This window comes from Ambystoma mexicanum, chromosome 1q (assembly GCF_040938575.1).
Source record: "Ambystoma mexicanum isolate Mex_15411 chromosome 1q, UKY_AmexF1_1, whole genome shotgun sequence".
Classification (NCBI taxonomy): domain Eukaryota; kingdom Metazoa; phylum Chordata; class Amphibia; order Caudata; family Ambystomatidae; genus Ambystoma; species Ambystoma mexicanum.
In genome coordinates this window covers 115,466,231-115,483,835 of record NC_090922.1, presented here as the reverse complement: position 1 = coordinate 115,483,835, position 17,605 = coordinate 115,466,231, and positions in this window count along the sequence as shown.

The following is a 17,605-nucleotide window of genomic DNA, read 5'->3' as shown; positions in this document are numbered from 1 at the left end:
TAACTCTTTTGCCACTGTGTGAGTGTCCAGACATAAGAATTCATGTACATTGGTGGCCAGCCCCTGTTTTGCAGGTTAGCGCTGTGAAGCACCTCAAGTCCAGAGGGAGATGTGTACTGTATGCTATCCCGGAAGAGAACAAGTGGTTACCCCCACCATATGTCTCAGGAGGATAGCTCAGGGGCAACGTGCTTGCCAGGTTCGATTCCCGGGTCCGTGCTTAGAAACCTCTGGGTATTAAGCGTGTTATAAATAACCTATCATATCATATCATAAATAATTCCTCTTTAACAAGCAGGTAACCCTTTATTCTGGGTCTCCTGAGCCCTATGCTATGTGTGTGTTTGTGGACACATTTACATGAGAGGTGTAGAGGGGTTGGCTGACTTGCTTTGGTTATTAAACAAGTGATGGTGTGCCCAGGGTTTTATGGTAGGGAGGTCATGCCCCATATACTCACAGGCCTAAAGCAGGGCTCTCTGCAAATTAAAGGCAATGCATTTATTTTAGCCGATCGTTTCCTCTAGCAATCTTCCGCAGGCCAGGCAAAGCATTAAGCTTTTATAGAATTTTGTATACTTTTAACAACAAATTAAAAGACTCAGTTCAACAAAATGCCCCATCCATTGTACCAGAACTCCAAGTAATAGACCTCACAAAATCTCCCATGAGTTATCAAGATATAAAACAAAAGAAACTTTGCAATAATGGCACTTGCTTGTAACCATTGTCTGACACGTGCATGGAGCATGTTGTGTATGATAACACAAAAAGTGGAAGCACTACAAAGAACGAATTTGTTGTTGAATGTCTTAGAAGCAGATATTAAACAAACTGGTGGTTTAAAAAGGAAAGCGGTTCCCTCTGTGATTCAGTTGTTGGCTTTGAAGGGTGGATTGCTAATTGGGGCTGTGTGGGGCTCCGATGACAGATGACAGATGCAACCATTCCAGGGTACATCACTTGACTACTAACATTCATGAGGAATACTTGATACTCCAAATGCCCAATCTCCCCTTATTGGTGTTTCTCCTCAGGAGGCTGAGGTTTCACGTGAGTGCTAGCTGTCGCAGGGGAGGAGCTCGAATGTCAAGAGCAGGGGAGCAAACTAGGGGCCTGTGGGTCTCCCACAGTCTGACATTCATCTACATGGGCTCCCAGGCTCTTCTACAGCAAAACCACCACAATCATACGGCAATCTGGCACATGCAAAGACTTTCCCTGTACGAAAGTCAGTACCAGTAGCTTCCCAATATTTACATAAAAGATGTTGCAATTAAGCAACTAAATGCTATTAATTTGATAGAATTGATGAAAATGAAAGAAAGAGCTCGCCTTTGAGTGTGGTCAGGATGAAGAAAGATCCATGGATATCAAGCCACTTCATCGTCACAAGCAAATATTTTCTCTTCTTTCGCACAACAGACGTCTGCATGAAAAGTAACTGCTGATTTTGAAAGATCTAGAGCCCGCTAAAACCAGTGAAAAAACCACTATCTACTTTTCTTACCTGCTGTCATCACTACGTGGAGCACACATTTGTTCATAAAAAAATATGCTGAAACCGAGCTTTCAAACAAAGCAAGTTGAATAAGTACTGGTGTTAGTAGTGCATAACACATTACACATCCTGCACCACTCTGAGCATAAAACAATACGATGTGACCCTAAAAGCCAGGACTGGCTTATGACTTCATACCTGACATGGGGCAACTTGCGATCTCTCGGTTGTTGTGTTTCAGACGTAAACACATCCGAGAGCAGCCTGAATGATAAACTCCTGATTGCTTGTAGTCTGTGCATGCAGGCGCCTTGGCCTTATGCATATCATACAGAACAGCTGCAAATCAGCAGATACAGGCATTCAAAGCCCCTAAGCAGGCCTAGTTAGAGCCTCATGCTTTGGTCTGAGCTGGGTGTATCACATTATTACTAAAGCATACGCGTGAGTGTCATAGCAGCAATAGCTTTCTCTTGGTTCTCCCAGTGCTGAATGCTCTCCTTATAAGCAGAGGGTTCCATGTGTGAAAGAGCACAACTCCTCCATGAGCATTTGTAAAAAAAATGTGTAATGCACCGAATACCGTACCTGAGTTCGGTTTATAAGCGTGGATCCGGGATTCAAACCTCTGTCACTCTGCATTGTCTTGGATCCGGGATTTGAACCCCTGTTGCTCTGCATAGTCTTGGATCTGGGATTCGAACCTCTGTTGCTCTGCATGGTCTTGCATCCAAGACAAGCTCGTTTGTTGCCCCTGTGCTATGCAGAAGGAACTTCTAACTTCCCCAACTCAAAGAAGAGAATGTGTGGTCTGTGTGTGTGTTCAATCCTGTGCCCAGGCTCCATTTTCATCCAGGAAAGACTCATAAATAGGTGGGATCATTGTATTGTATTTAATGGAGTAAAACCAATCCGTTGAGAAAGACTTGGAACTGATGGGTGTTGGGGGTGTTATTTCCCGCCTGTATTGTCTGCTTTTCTCTATGTGATTGTTTCTGTCCCATTTTAGTGTGCTTATTTCTTCTGCACATTTAGAGAAGTTCAACTCAGAAATAGTAGCAGCCGTCTCCACCTCATCCCTCTGATGCCCTACATGTAAAGATGCGACGCCAGACTTAGGGAACAGAGGGTGGGCCTTGCTCCCTCAAGCCAAAGCCTGTGTACACCACTCTCTTTGGTTCTTCAGGGTCAGTCGTTTTTCAAAGAAACGAGCTGGGGATAGATCTCTGTCTTCGGCTGGGGCCTCCCTCTGGAACAGCCTCCCCGCCTCTCTAAAACTTGAGGAGACCCATCTCCAGTTCCGGAAGCACCTCAACGCCTTCCTCTTTGCTTCTGCCTTTGCCCCCCCCTATCCCCTGCTGATCGGTTCTCTCTCGGCACCGTGCACCTGGCCATCCTCTGTCTTCCGGGCCCAGGTACCTTCTCACCCTGACACCCTCTTGCACTGCCTCTGTGCCACCCCTTGCACTGGGGTCTGTATCTGTACCCATACAGTCCCCCCCTTTTTCCTTCCTGCACTTTTGAGACCTACCCTGCCTGCTGCCTTAAACCCAGCACTTGCCGGCTGCACTATCACTGTTTGTTGCCTTTATTATTTATTTGTTTACTATTACATATCGGTTTCTCCTTTGCTCTGCACTTTCCACTTCTCCCCCTTCCATGCACTTTTCCCCTCTCCCTCTCCGATGCACTTGCGCATTCTCAATGTCACTGGGCCTAGTAAGATCATTTGTTTTATTCTCCCCTGTTCCCCTCCCTTGCCTTGTCGCGCTCTGAAACACTTGTGTACGAGGGCGATAGAAATAAAATATCAATTCAATTCAATTCTTGTGACAAATGTCTGACCGTAGATAGTAGGTTACTTGAGTGTGAGTGGTCGCCCAGTATGAGGCCCCGCCCCCCACATTACACACTGCATCAAGTGCAGCCACTTGACTCGGCGTGTGAGAGGCACACTCGACCAAAGAAGAAGTTTAGAATCAAGAACTGAAGGTCCTCTTCTGTTGGTATTCAGGTGCACTGGTCTAGTACGTCCCTCGATTGCTGATGGAAAGTGTCATCCCTCTCCGGATGCCATCATGCCAGCTGAAGACGACAGAGAGAGGTGCAAGATGTCTCCTGGAAAACCTCTTCAGAGGAACAAACGAGCCCCTAGGCAGGAAAAACTCGAGGAAGGTTTGGAGCAAAGAGCAGTATGAGGTCGAGGAGTCCGCAGGCAAAGGGGCTATCCCACTTAAGAATGGAAACCTTGACCTGCACTTGCTCCCCACCCACCAGCCACTTATGCACAAAGTGCCAGCCAGTGACTCGGGGGCAGGGTGGACAGTATCACAGCTATATGGACACGGCTAATAGCGATCATCCTAGCACCAGGCAGAACACCTACCCATGTGTTTTTTGAAGTATTAATGCTTCTTTGGGTATACTGTGTTACACAATCTTAAGTAAACATTCACAAAAATAAAGATAACAATTTCACATTTCACAAATTGACAAACTTATACACAAAATAATCACTTTACCTAACAAGTCTTCTTTAGCAGGCATTTTACAACGATATTTACAAAAGCAACTGAATGGCGTTGTGCTGTCAGGGGGTCAGACTCAGAACAATCACATGTCCTTGCTCTCATCCCAGCTGATCATCTCATTCCAACTGCAGTCATTATGAGTAGAACTTTGATAACTCCCTCACACAGGACTTGCTCATATTTCATGCTGCATATTAGGGTTTTTATGTTTTAGCCAAACCAAACATATTCCACATTGATTATGCAAGCAGTTTCAACTTTGGCTCTCCAGATAGTTTGAAATACAACTCCCATCAGCCCTACCCATTGAAGGATCATGGAAGTCATAGTCAAAAACATATAGACTGCCTCATGTTGCACACCCTAGATTATATGTAATAAATACTAGAGGATCTATTACACTAGATTAAGCAGCTGACCAGAAATTAAAGGCAATGACATTGTGTTGTGATTTATCACCTGGTACGTATTTTATTATACTGTATGCAGAAAGGATATTGCAAGTCACCTCAGCAATCTGTGATCTTATAAAGGAACTTGACCTTGAGCCTTGTCCCTCCTCAGTGACTTATGATATCCTTACTATGTACGGTGTGTGATCTTGCATTATTAATCAAACCATGTGCAGATATCAAATTCTGCTCATTGCGTTTTGGATCATTGATCGATCATCAGGAGATGAGAATTTGTAAACAAAGCATTGCAAACAATTTTCTACAATGTAATGTGTAAAAACACTACATTTAACATTCTTGGCCATATGTATACCAAGTGTCTTTCCCATATCTAGTTTCTCATCTGCACATATTATAACTGTGGCTCTGCACATGGTTCTGTTGCTGGGGTTTTCAACACTGTCTTGTAGAGAAGGAGCCAAGTACTCCCACCTCAACCACGTCGCCCATATTGCCTATATGTTGGGAGCCAGAGTGTGAGACACGTGCGATACCACTAAAAATACTGATACCAAAGAGAATCCTGGAAGCAAGGTTCCCATTGAGAAAACCATACCTGCATACGAGAAAATATGAGGGCCTTTTGAATGAAATCCCGGAAGAAGCAGAGCAAGTGAATGACCAAGACAAATGGTGACGTCATATAGAGTTGAGCTGACGTAAATAGAATAGATGCAGAGACAAGAAAATGCAGATATTCCATAAGGCATTAAGAAAGTATCAAGGATAAGTGACATCTTGGGATCAAGGTGAAGAAGCTTATGCCACAGAAATGATGAAGATGTCAAGTCAGTTTACACGTGTACAGATGCAGAGAAACGCAAGCAGACAAAGTATTCTTGAGGTTAGCTTTATAGTCAGACCCTCCAGTTTATAGCGATTTTGCGATCCCGTAAAATGTTGCGAAAATTGCCGTTTTGTGCAAAATGCAGCGAAAACGGCCGTTTTGTGCAAAAACAGCATCTTTAAAAAAAATAAAAATAAAAAAAAGTTATCTGCAAAAATTACTGTTTAAAAAAAAAAATACTCAGGGTGCCAGGTTGTCCACTTTTTTTTGTACGCAAGAAATGAAATGCGCCAACACATCTCATCACTTGCGGCCAAATAAAAGAGCAGCCCAATCCACAAGGGACATATAAATGGGCCATTTCATATGCGCGCCCATTCAGATGGCCTTTTTCACCTCCTTGATCAAATAAAGTGGCGTTTGTGCCAATTTAAAATGACATCGCTCATTTCCAAGCAAGATGCACTTTTAAATGTGCAGAAATTGTAGGCAACCCTACGCGCACGGGATGTGGGGGTGCTACTGCATGACAGGGTCCTTCCTGACCCTATCATGCATTTCTTTTAAGGTATGAACCGCTGCTGTGTCGCTTGCATTTCTGTTCCTCAAACAGGATAAAAATGCATTTTTTGGGTTGCATTTTACAGTGGCAGGCCCCTGAAGGGCCTGTCCCTGTGAAAGGTGCTGGGAGCTTGCAGAACACTGTCGGGAGAGCGATTCTATTCAAGGTACTACCCATTTTGATGACAAAAATCGATCGAATGGTACAATTTGACTTATTTCATCCAGTACTATTCGATCGATTTTTATAAATACAGAACATTTGTTGTGGGGGTGTCACCCGCTCCCCAAGTTCAGTATTTTTGGGTTAGGGCGTTGCAGGGGTGTTCCCCACTTCCCTCAAAATTGGAGGCGGGGACAGAAAAAAAAAAATAACAAAAAAGGGACCATGCAGAGTTGGATCCGAACCGCGTTAGAGGGCTGAAAGGTACATTTTGGGTTGTTTGGCTGAAGTGCAAATCAATTCGCAGCAAAATGGACTACGATCAATTCTGCCGCAAATAATTACACTTTGGTCAAACAACCCAGAACACCATTCAAGGCAGCTGGCCAGCGCACAATTTGCGCTACAGCTCAAGCCTGTTGAAATGCACCGGTCACCTTTGAGAATAAGGTGACCTGCTCATTTCCATAAATGGGTTGTCTAAAAATAGCATATCCTCGGCTCTATTTTTAAATGCCCCATTTTTTGAGGATCTACGTCAAAATCTACATTTAAAAAAAATGGTTACACTATGAGAGGGAAAGGAGAGAGAGGGAGAGTGATGAGTGAGTTGTGAAGTGATAGGCAAGAAAGCTATGGGGGAGCAGTGGGTCAGAGGAGGAAGTGGTGCACAAGAGAGCAGAGGAAGCAGTGCTGGGGTGGGCCCGAAATCTGAGAGCGAGCGGAGGGACATAAAGTAGAGGGTGCGTGTGGTCAGTGAGCCAGAAAGCAGAGAGGAAGCGGTTGGCCGGAAAGAGGCAGTGAGCTGCAGATTGGGAAAAAGGATGAGGGAAGAGTGCGATAGAATGGGAGAAAGAACGCAAGATGCAGAAGCAGCACAAAAGAATGAAGGACTGTATATTGCGGGAGGAATTGGGGAGTGTAAGGTGTGAGTTGGGAGTATGATTTGGAGTGTGACAGGGGCTGGGCAGTGCAAATTGTGACTTGACAATGTGACATAGCACGTGAGTATTTGTATGGCAGAGTGAGAGGTTCCGGAATGCAAGTTGTGATGGGGAGTTGGTGAGATGTGTGTTGGTGAGAGAGTTGTGTGGGTGTTTGGGGGATTGGAGAACATAGAAGGGGAATATTTTCAGCATTACAACTGATAATGATCAATTTAGTTAATACTATTAAATAGGCATGCACATTAAACCAGAAATGTACCCAAATCAAAAACTGTTCTGCCAATCCAGAGACATCTCGGACTCTTCCTATTAAATTAATACAAAAGACACATAATAATGATACCCTGGCTCTCTTGTAGCCTTGCACTCTGCCTATTTCCTGCAATGTGGCAATCTTACACCTTCCAGTTAATACAAAATGTCCCGCAAAAATGCCGCAATAAATAAAGGTTTGTGCCGCAAAATTTGTCATTTCATGCTGTAAAATTTGCCATTTTATGCCGCGAAATCCTGGAAGGTCTGTACAGTGAATAGATTGCGGCATGCACCAATGAATACATATATGCATAAAGAGTAAAGGATGGATGTTTCCACTACGTGTTATAGCAGAACTGGACTAAAAAAGGAAGGCCTCATTTTCAGTGTGGATACAAAATCGTGTCAAAGAACACGCTCCTGTTCAGAAGGCATGACATCAGAGGTCTATTAGAAAATAGTATTCTAATACACTAAAGGCTTGAAATCATGGTCTACAGTCACGTGGACAGATGAAGTTGGACGAACAGGACTATCACACCTACACATGAGGGCAGAGCGTGCCTTCACCCCCCTGAATTCTCCAGAGCTAAGAACACTCCCAAGGACAAGTTCAAAGTCTTAATTGCCAGCAGACCACTGAGGTGATGATAGATAGATATGCTAATTGCTGGGAAGCTCTGTTTTAAACAAGCGCACCAGCACCTGGAGGTCCAATCTGCCTGCCGCTAGATGTAGGTGGAAAAGTACTGCCAAAGGTTAGAGTGCCAACCAATTGTAGGGCACCACGTAATTAAGGGTCCTATTGCTTGTGTAGCCAATGGGACGTCGTGTATTTAGTGACTTCATAGTGGCCATTTTGAAGGGAGGGCTTAGTTGCCCCACATGATGTTAAGTACCCAATTACTTTCATTCACTGTCCCATACTAGTAAAGAACGTACACTTAGATATTTCCATAGACCCAATCACTTTCTTCAATAGGTTTTTGTAGTTTGCTATGTAGGATGATGTTAGTAATACGTAGGTTAACGTCATCAATGACGATTCTTTGCTATATGCGATTGCTATTTTTGTAGTGCATTGAGAGAATTTGCGCTGAGACGTCCGTTGATGTCTGTTGTACTCCCTGTTTTAGATAATTGATATTAAAACACTTATCCTTTCTGCTGCCAACTACCTGAGTCGTTTCGATTATTGATGTATGAGTAAGGTCTGCATCCCCATCCACCTCCAGGGTATTGCTACTGATCTAAAGGGCTGGAGATCACCCAGTTCGGTCTATATGTGCACATGTGAATGGAGGTTAGCACAGGGGCAACCTGCTGGTCTTGGAAGCAAGACCACACCGAGCAACAGAGTTTGGAATCCCAGATCTGCGCTTAGAAACTGAACTCAGGTGTTAAGCGTGTTATACCTGAGTCGTTTCGTTTATTGATGTACGAGTAAGGTCTGCATCCCCATCCACCTCCAAGGTATTGCTACTCATCTAAAGGGCTGGAGATCACCCAGTTCAGTCCATATGTGCACATGTGAACGGAGGATAGGACAGGGGCAACCTGCTGGTCTTGGAAGGAAGACCACAGAGAGCAACAGAGTTTGGAATCCCAGATCTGCACTTAGAAACTGAACTCAGGTGTTAAGCGTGTTATACCTGAGTCGTTTTGTTTATTGATGTACGAGTAAGGTCTGCATCCCCATCCACCTCCAAGGTATTGCTACTCATCTAAAGGGCTGGAGATCACCCAGTTCAGTCTATATGTGCACATGTGAATGGAGGTTAGCACAGGGGCAACCTGCTGGTCTTGGAAGCAAGACCACACCGAGCAACAGAGTTTGGAATCCCAGATCTGCGCTTAGAAACTGAACTCAGGTGTTAAGCGTGTTATACCTGAGTCGTTTCGTTTATTGATGTACGAGTAAGGTCTGCATCCCCATCCACCTCCAAGGTATTGCTACTCATCTAAAGGGCTGGAGATCACCCAGTTCAGTCCATATGTGCACATGTGAACGGAGGATAGGACAGGGGCAACCTGCTGGTCTTGGAAGCAAGACCACAGAGAGCAACAGAGTTTGGAATCCCAGATCTGCGCTTAGAAACTGAACTCAGGTATTAAGCGTGTTACAAAAAAAACTATTCAATAAAATAAAGATATACTTAAAAGTTGGGTGTTGTTCACATCAATGATCAATGTAGCATTGAAAATGAGCTAGCAAGTCGTCTTTCTTCCCTTCCCTTTATCTAGTATAACCTGAGCTAAATGACAAATCTTCTCAAATTAATAACGATGAATCAGGAAAATCAAGCAAATAAAAACGTGTTCTAACCATGACTACAAAGTTAACACTTAGTATAGTGAATCCTTATAATTAAATTGCAAACGTTTAGATATCAATTTACTAGGAAACCCATATAAAGGTGTTAACATCAGAACCTGTTCAATTTAATTATAAAGATTTCATATATTTTAGGATACCTTTCAAATCTAATAGTTTCAGCTGAATACAAAATTAGCTCACAAGAATTATTTTCTGATCAATACTATATTGCGATGATTATTGTTAACATTTATCTATTCTGAGACAATATGCATGTACATTTGTCATCATTGGCACACATGGAAATTGATATAAATCTAACACGATATGTAGAGATAAAATACATACAGTATGGGAGGATTGAGTACTGCAAACATGATAAAAACTGAAATTCAAAATAATTACATGTTGGGATCCCATTTATGCTTTGAGATATTAGTTTATATTTACAAATGTGCATTACAGTCATCATTCATACCCCTAGGAATAATGGCTTGAAGTCTGTCTGCCCAGGATTCTTCTCATTGCAATTTAGTTCGATTGATGTGATATCCTCTGTGATATCCTCTCTTTGGAATCTTCACAACCTCCAAATTGTGTTATCTCATCAGTTCATGTTCATTTTGTTCAGTGCTAATGCTGAAACAATGTTTGTTCCGCCTTAGTTTGATTTCCTTGAGGACTTGCCAACCTCATTTTTTAATGCTAATCATTCAGTTGCCCAAGTGCGATATTAACTTCTAAGTGGTCTTAACACCAATAATGCGAAGATGTAAATGAAATCAACATCTCAATAAAAAACAACTGTTGTGGATACATTTTCTGAACACTGAGAGCCCAAGAAGATTTAAAGGACGTACCAATTGGTACTACTTAATTTTAATTCCTGAGTATATTTTTCATTACTTTCTGTATACATTTTGCACGTATATTTTTTCAGTATTTCTTCCATGTTTAGCAATCGAGCACTTTACTTCAGATATATATATATTTTTTTGTTGTTGAGTATTATTTCTCTGTTTATCTCCTAGGAAGTGGGTGGTTTCGCTCTTGAAATGCTTGCTCTCAGTTCCTTTATTCAAAAGGCTTCCCGTGCGTAGGAATATTTGCTAATTTGGAATAAGTACTTTGAGGTGTCTTACATGAGAAAACATGTTTGCTAATTTATTTCTCCATGTATTTCAGCTTGTTATTGTATTACATTGGTATCTTTGATTGCAGTGCTATTCATTATCTAATATGTTCTGACCAGCCCTTGATGAAAGGGGGCATCCATAAAACATGTTTTGCCTCTGAACCCTAGTCATCATTCAATTAACTATTTGTGAATTGCAGACAATATTGAAAGCTTTTTGAGAGCAAGTGGACTGTTTAATTGCTCCCTGAAATATGAGTGCAAGCATTGGCCATAGAAATGTTTATAGCCTGTATTTCACTATCACCATGATAAAGGCCACAAGGGCTTAGTATACTATTTATTAAGTTGCTAGAACTATGGTGATTATGAACAGAGTATGAATGCTTTTTAATATAACCTCTCTCATCTCTGACTGCCTAACTGCCATTCAGGATTGGTGTGCTGCCAATGATCTTTGTCTGAATGCCAGCAAGACGGAGATCATCCTCATCGGCACACCTTCACCATCCTTTCCCCTCACTCTCTGGCTGGCTTCCCTTGGATCGCCTCCTACCCCCACCTGTGAGGCTTAGAACCTCGGGGTCATCTTTGACTCCACCCTTTCCTTCTCTGCCCACATCTCTGACGTCTCTAAAAAGTCAAACATCCTACTGCACCACTTCAGAGGTACTCTGCCTTTCCTCTCCTTCCCCCAGAAGCTCATGGTATCCCAAGCTCTGGATCTCTCTAGGTTGGACTATTGTAACAGCCTCTTTCTAAATCTACCTGCCTCTACTCTCCGCCCTCTGCAACTAATCCAGAACAGGACTGCAAGACTTGTCCTTGGCCTCCAGCCCTGGGACCCATCTCTCCAGCTCTGAAATCTCTCAATTGGCTCCCAGTGGATGCAAGGATTAAATTCAAAACCCTCTGCATTGTCCACACGGCTTACTGGGGCCTGGATCCAAAATACCTTCAGCTATCCCTCCGCAAATACCTCCCCTCTCGAGCTCTTCGCTCCTCTACCTCTAACTCCCTCAGGGCAGTTGTTTTTCAAAGAAATGAGCGGGGGTAGATCTCTGTCTTCGGCTGGGGTCTCCCTCTGGAACAGCCTCCCTGCCACTCTAAAACTTGAGGAGAACCATCTCCGGTTCCGGAAGCACCTCAAGACCTTCCTCTTTTCTTCTGCCTTCGCTCCCTCTTCTCCCCTGCTGATCTGTTCTCTCTTGGCACCGTGCACCTGGCCACCCTCTTTCCTCCGGGCCCAGGTACCTGATCACCCTGCCACTCTCCTGCACTGCCACCTGTCCACCCCTTGCACTGGGGTCTGTATCTGTACCCGTACAGCCCCCCCACCTTTTTCTTCCTGCACTTATCAGACCTACCCTGTCTGCTGCCTTAAACCTAGCACTTGAAAATTGCTGGCTGCACTACTGCTGTTTGTTGCCTTTATTATTTATTTATTATTTATCTGTTTCTCCTTTGCTCTGCACTTCCCACTTCTGCCCCCTTCATACACCCCCCCTTCTCCCATGCACTTGCGCGTTCTCAATGTCACTGGGCCTAGTAAGATCGCTGTTTTGTTCTCCCCTGTTCCCCTCCCTTGCCTTGTCGCGCTCTGAAACACTTGTGTACGAGCGCGATAGAAATAAAACATCAATATCAATCAATAGCAATAGCATAACATAACATACGTTGCAAAGTCTTTCATTGTAATATCTTCTCCGGTTTTCCGGAGGAAACCAATATGTGCCTTAATTATGCTGTTTTTGTTGTTGATACATTTAAAGCAAAATAAAGTTCAGATTTTTTCCGTGAGGTAAAAAGTCAGTAAAGCATCGGTAGACTTTACTGTTTTCTAAGGAAATCGCTACATTTCTACTTCGCTGGTATGCCAATATGGAGGGCGCAGTGAAAAGTGAAGTTTGTAGTCAGGTTGGAAAATTGTCCATTTATGAAGAAAGGTTCCTTTGATAGCTCTACCTTGTTTAGAGTACTCTGAAATCCACATTGTCTCAGGCTTAGTTGTTTTTGTTAGTAGATCTTTCCTGGTGCAGGCATTAGCTTTCTACTGTGCTGTTTAAGTTTCCTCATCTGAGTAGCCTCATTCCTGATTTAGCATTCATTGAATGTGATATAAACTGCTTTCTTCATCACCCACTCACTATACTTTGTAATTGTGATAATTACCTTCATGGTCAGCCTCTTACTGCATGTGGAGGATGCAAAGGTAATTAGCGCACTACATTGTTCCATCTGTTCTTTTCTGATCCCATCTCTTTACATTTGCGCATTTACATCTGTGTACATTGGCCTCAACGAATGTGCTTCTTTTTTTTTGTAAAGGGGGCATTCCCTCGTACAACCCTCCATTTTTTTCTACACTCCCTCACATTTTTACAGGGTATTCATTCACCTATACAACCAACCATTTTATTTTTTCTACACTCCCTCACATTTTTACAGGGGTATTCATTCACCTATACAACCAACCATTTTATTTTTTCTACACTCCCACACATTTTTACAGGGTATTCATTCACCTATACAACCAACCATTTTATTTTTTCTACACTCCCTCACATTTTTACAGGGGTATTCATTCACCTATACAACCAACCATTTTATTTTTTCTACACTCCCTCACATTTTTACAGGGGTATTCACTCACCTATACAACCAACCATTTTATTTTTTCTACACTCCCTCACATTTTTACAGGGGTATTCACTCACCTATACAACCAACCATTTTATTTTTTCTACACTCCCTCACATTTTTACAGGGGTATTCATTCACCTATACAACCAACCATTTTATTTTTTCTACACTCCCTCACATTTTTACAGGGGTATTCATTCACCTATACAACCAACCATTTTATTTTTTCTACACTCCCTCACATTTTTACAGGGGTATTCATTCACCTATACAACCAACCATTTTATTTTTTCTACACTCCCTCACATTTTTACAGGGGTATTCATTCACCTATACAACCAACCATTTTATTTTTTCTACACTCCCTCACATTTTTACAGGGGTATTCATTCACCTATACAACCAACCATTTTATTTTTTCTACACTCCCTTACATTTTGGCAATCAGCAAAACCAATGCAAACGCATCTATGCAAATGCATTAACAATCTATGAATGTAGAGACATGTCACAGATTCCTCTCTATGTTCAGATTTGAATTTGATGTGCTTAAAATGTATGTAAATATTTGTGTTGGTGCTTCCGAACAAATAAAAAAACCTTTGCCTGGACATGGTACATACAGATAAATGTCATAAACCCGAGTGGGACTCAATGAGACACATGGACCCGAGGTCACTGTTTAAAAAGGGGTTAAGGATTCTAAAACTGCCAGCTTGAAATGGAAGATTGGGTGCTGAGCTCCCGCTTTCCTCCTTCTAGGTAAAACCATCCCCCTTCCCTTCCCTCCCCCACGTAATGACGACGAACCTAAACCACAGAGCCGGCCAAAAGAGAAAACGGCTATGATGGGGGGAAGAGACGCAATCCAGGGAAGGCAGCACGTTTGAACGGCTAAACAGAGTAACCGCCAATATCGCTGACATTAAATTCAAGCTTTTTAGCACTGATGAAAAACAGCTGGCCCCTTTGCATAAGCCCACTCTCTAGATGAAAGGGTGCCCTCCTCAGATAGCTGCAATACCAGGCTAAAACAGGACCGTCCGCTATAAAATGTAAAGTTTATGGTCAAACAGACAGACCAGGAAAACCTTTCTCTCAAATAATGTGCTCCTTGTTGGCATACCAGAAAATGCAGACAATGGGAACCCAGTGGAGTTTATGAAGGAAGCTCTAGTGAAATGTCTCAAAGAAAGGAACGACTCAGAGAGCTCTGGGCCCTACGCCTCAGAATGGACAGAGAACAAGACATTCCTTTGTAAAGTTTCGTAGATTCCCTATTAAAAACAGATGGCTTTAGAGAAAGGATGAGCATCGGAAGACACAAACTTGGGTGGAGACACTAAATGGCCGTTGGAGATCTGGGCAAGGATGGGATGGAGAGACGCACACTTTTTACGAAGGCAAATGAGAAAGCAAGAGCTAAAGGTTTGCAATATCACACTATTACCCCCGCTACGCTGAGTGATACTGAATGGGCAAGCACACCCCTTCAAAGGGGAGGAAACTTTCCAGACCGACAATGACCTAAAGACGATGGGGGCCAATCGTTCTCATCCAAGCACCTCTGGGATCCTGGATACCTCATTCTTATCTTGCAATGGTGCCAGAAGGAGAAGAGGGAAGTATGTGCAGACTTCTGTGTGGATTCTGGGGGGCTCGGAGAGGGGTCACTGGTGGTGGTGTCTTATTTACATATAAATATTCAGTTGAGCTCTCCTTTGTAATTAGTAGTCTTATGGGTGTACTGTTTAGGAACTTGCACGGTGTTGGTCTGGTTGTGGCTGCAGGAGGCCAGCTGCAGCACCATCTCCGGGTGGGGGCAGGGGATACTCTACTCCATACTCAGCTTTGGGTTTTAATTGTCAACTTTTAGTTATAGCTTGGCCAGACCGGTCTTGCAGGAAGGCCTATTAGGCCGTATGGCATATTTTTATTTTCTCATAGACAGAGACTTTGGTGTAGTTTGGTAATGAATTAAAATTCACATGAACTGAATGTTCTGAATCGGGTGCTGCCCTTCAATGGAGTCCTATTGGACTCCATGGGAATGGGGACCACGGAAGCACCGGCACCATTAAAAACGGTGTCAGTGCTTCCGTGAAACTCTGCGGGCGGATGCCATTCCGCCAGGTCTGACCCTGGCGGGCGGGATGGCACCAGCCCGCAGAGTCGTGCTGTGCCGGTCCGGAAACACTGGTGCCGGAAAACTTACCGGCACCAGTGTTTCCGGACCAGCATAGTTATAGCATGAGGCCCAATTCCTCCAATAGAGCTTGAGAAAGGGAGGGGGTTCAGACATGTAGGGATATGTGGCAGAAGAGCAGCTGCAGCCGTGACCAAACCGCACGCGCGGCCTAAAGGTGATCTAGAAATATAGGCAGAATGGATTGGGATGGAGAGGGATGCAGTGGAATGAAAGGTGGGAGAGAGAAAGAGCAGAGGAAAGGGAATTAAATAAGAAATAATAACACATTTCTGTATTCATTGAGGTCTGGGGGTTGTTCATTTATTACTATGGCATAGCATTTAAAAAGTGCTGTCATGTTTGAAACAGGGTCCACCTAATAGGGAAACGTTATGATTCAACCATATGTATATCAGATAACCTATAATAAATGTCAAATCTGCTCTGGAGATCAAAGCAACAGAGTTGGATAATGGCTTATGTTTAGGTATGAAGAGAGGAGTTGCTTTGATTTGAAAGTCCTATCTGAATCAAATCAATATTGTTGATGAATAAGGAATTATTAGCCATGCAATGATCCAAAGAGGAAAGATCTTGAGGTGAAGGGGTTCGATTCACACATCGGTGAACCACGTGAAAATGGGCATGCCTTTTGATAGTAGTCTTGGTCATCTAAGGTGAGAAATAGGAGTCTTTAGCCCCATCAACCAGAGTTTGATAATGTTGACGAGCTATGCATAGATTAAGAAGGGCATTGTTTGAGGGCTGGGAATCCCAAAGTTTTCTAAATTATAAACTTGTCTTTTAATGTGGTTTAAGGAATAGGAATACCAAGAGGCCATTCTAGGCTTTGTCTGATTCTGATTCTTTAGCCACATTAACAGATCAAGCTTGTCCCACTTAGAGATAGCCTTTCCCAGTTGTTCTTGTACTTATACTGCTTTCTCATTTGAATCAGGATTCTTTTATGTCCCTGTCAAGGACACAGGTGCTTAGCTTTCACATCACACTACTTAATAGCCCACAAATTGCAATTATCCCTACTACAATTGGACAATATTCAAAGGACCATCGATTAAGCCCAGTATAATTTATAGATTGACAACTTTCCAAATTCTGAAAAAATATAATTTTATGAGATACCGGTTGTGCAAGATTAGACGACAGAATAACCTTTCTGTCAACATACATCACTGTCAGCAGATCTGTAGCCTCATAGTCAATCCAACATCATGATGTCACAATGCCTAAAATATGTTGCAAGATGTTCCAAGGCAAAATAAAAAAGAAATGGTGAATGTAGACAATCGTGTCTCATGCCCCTCGCAATCTCGAACCTTTCCAAAATCATCCCATTCATCGCGATTCAGGCCAATGGCCCATTGTACAAGCATCTGAATAGTAAGACAAGATGTCTGCCAAATCCACATTTCTGTAATGGGAATTTGAGTAAGGACCAGATGGGCCAGTCATATGCTTTTTCTGTCTTCAGAAAAACAAAGGAACAGCTGGGGCATCGTACTTGCTAGTTGCACCTATCTTGTCATAGATACATTGAATATTGCCTTAGCCATAGCAATGTTTGACAAATCTTGTCTGCGTGTTATATATAATTTGTCATAATTTCCAATGTAGTCTTATCGATTTTTGCCAAACTCTTCTTAATGACATTTATGAGTGAAATCAGGCGGTTATTTTCACAACTTCCGGGATTGGCAATGAGAATAATTAATTTGTGCCTTCTTCGACGTGCCACATAGTTCCACTATATTCAGTCATATGCTTTTTCTGTCTTCAGAAAAACAAAGGAACAGCTGGGGCATCGTACTTGCTAGTTGCACCTATCTTGTCATAGATACATTGAATATTGCCTTAGCCATAGCAATGTTTGACAAATCTTGTCTGCGTGTTATATATAATTTGTCATAATTTCCAATGTAGTCTTATCGATTTTTGCCAAACTCTTCTTAATGACATTTATGAGTGAAATCAGGCAGTTATTTTCACAACTTCCGGGATTGGGAATGAGAATAATTAATTTGTGCCTTCTTCGACGTGCCACATAGTTCCACTATATTCCGCGCTAAGTATACAAGCTACAAAGGAACAACACCAAATTCTC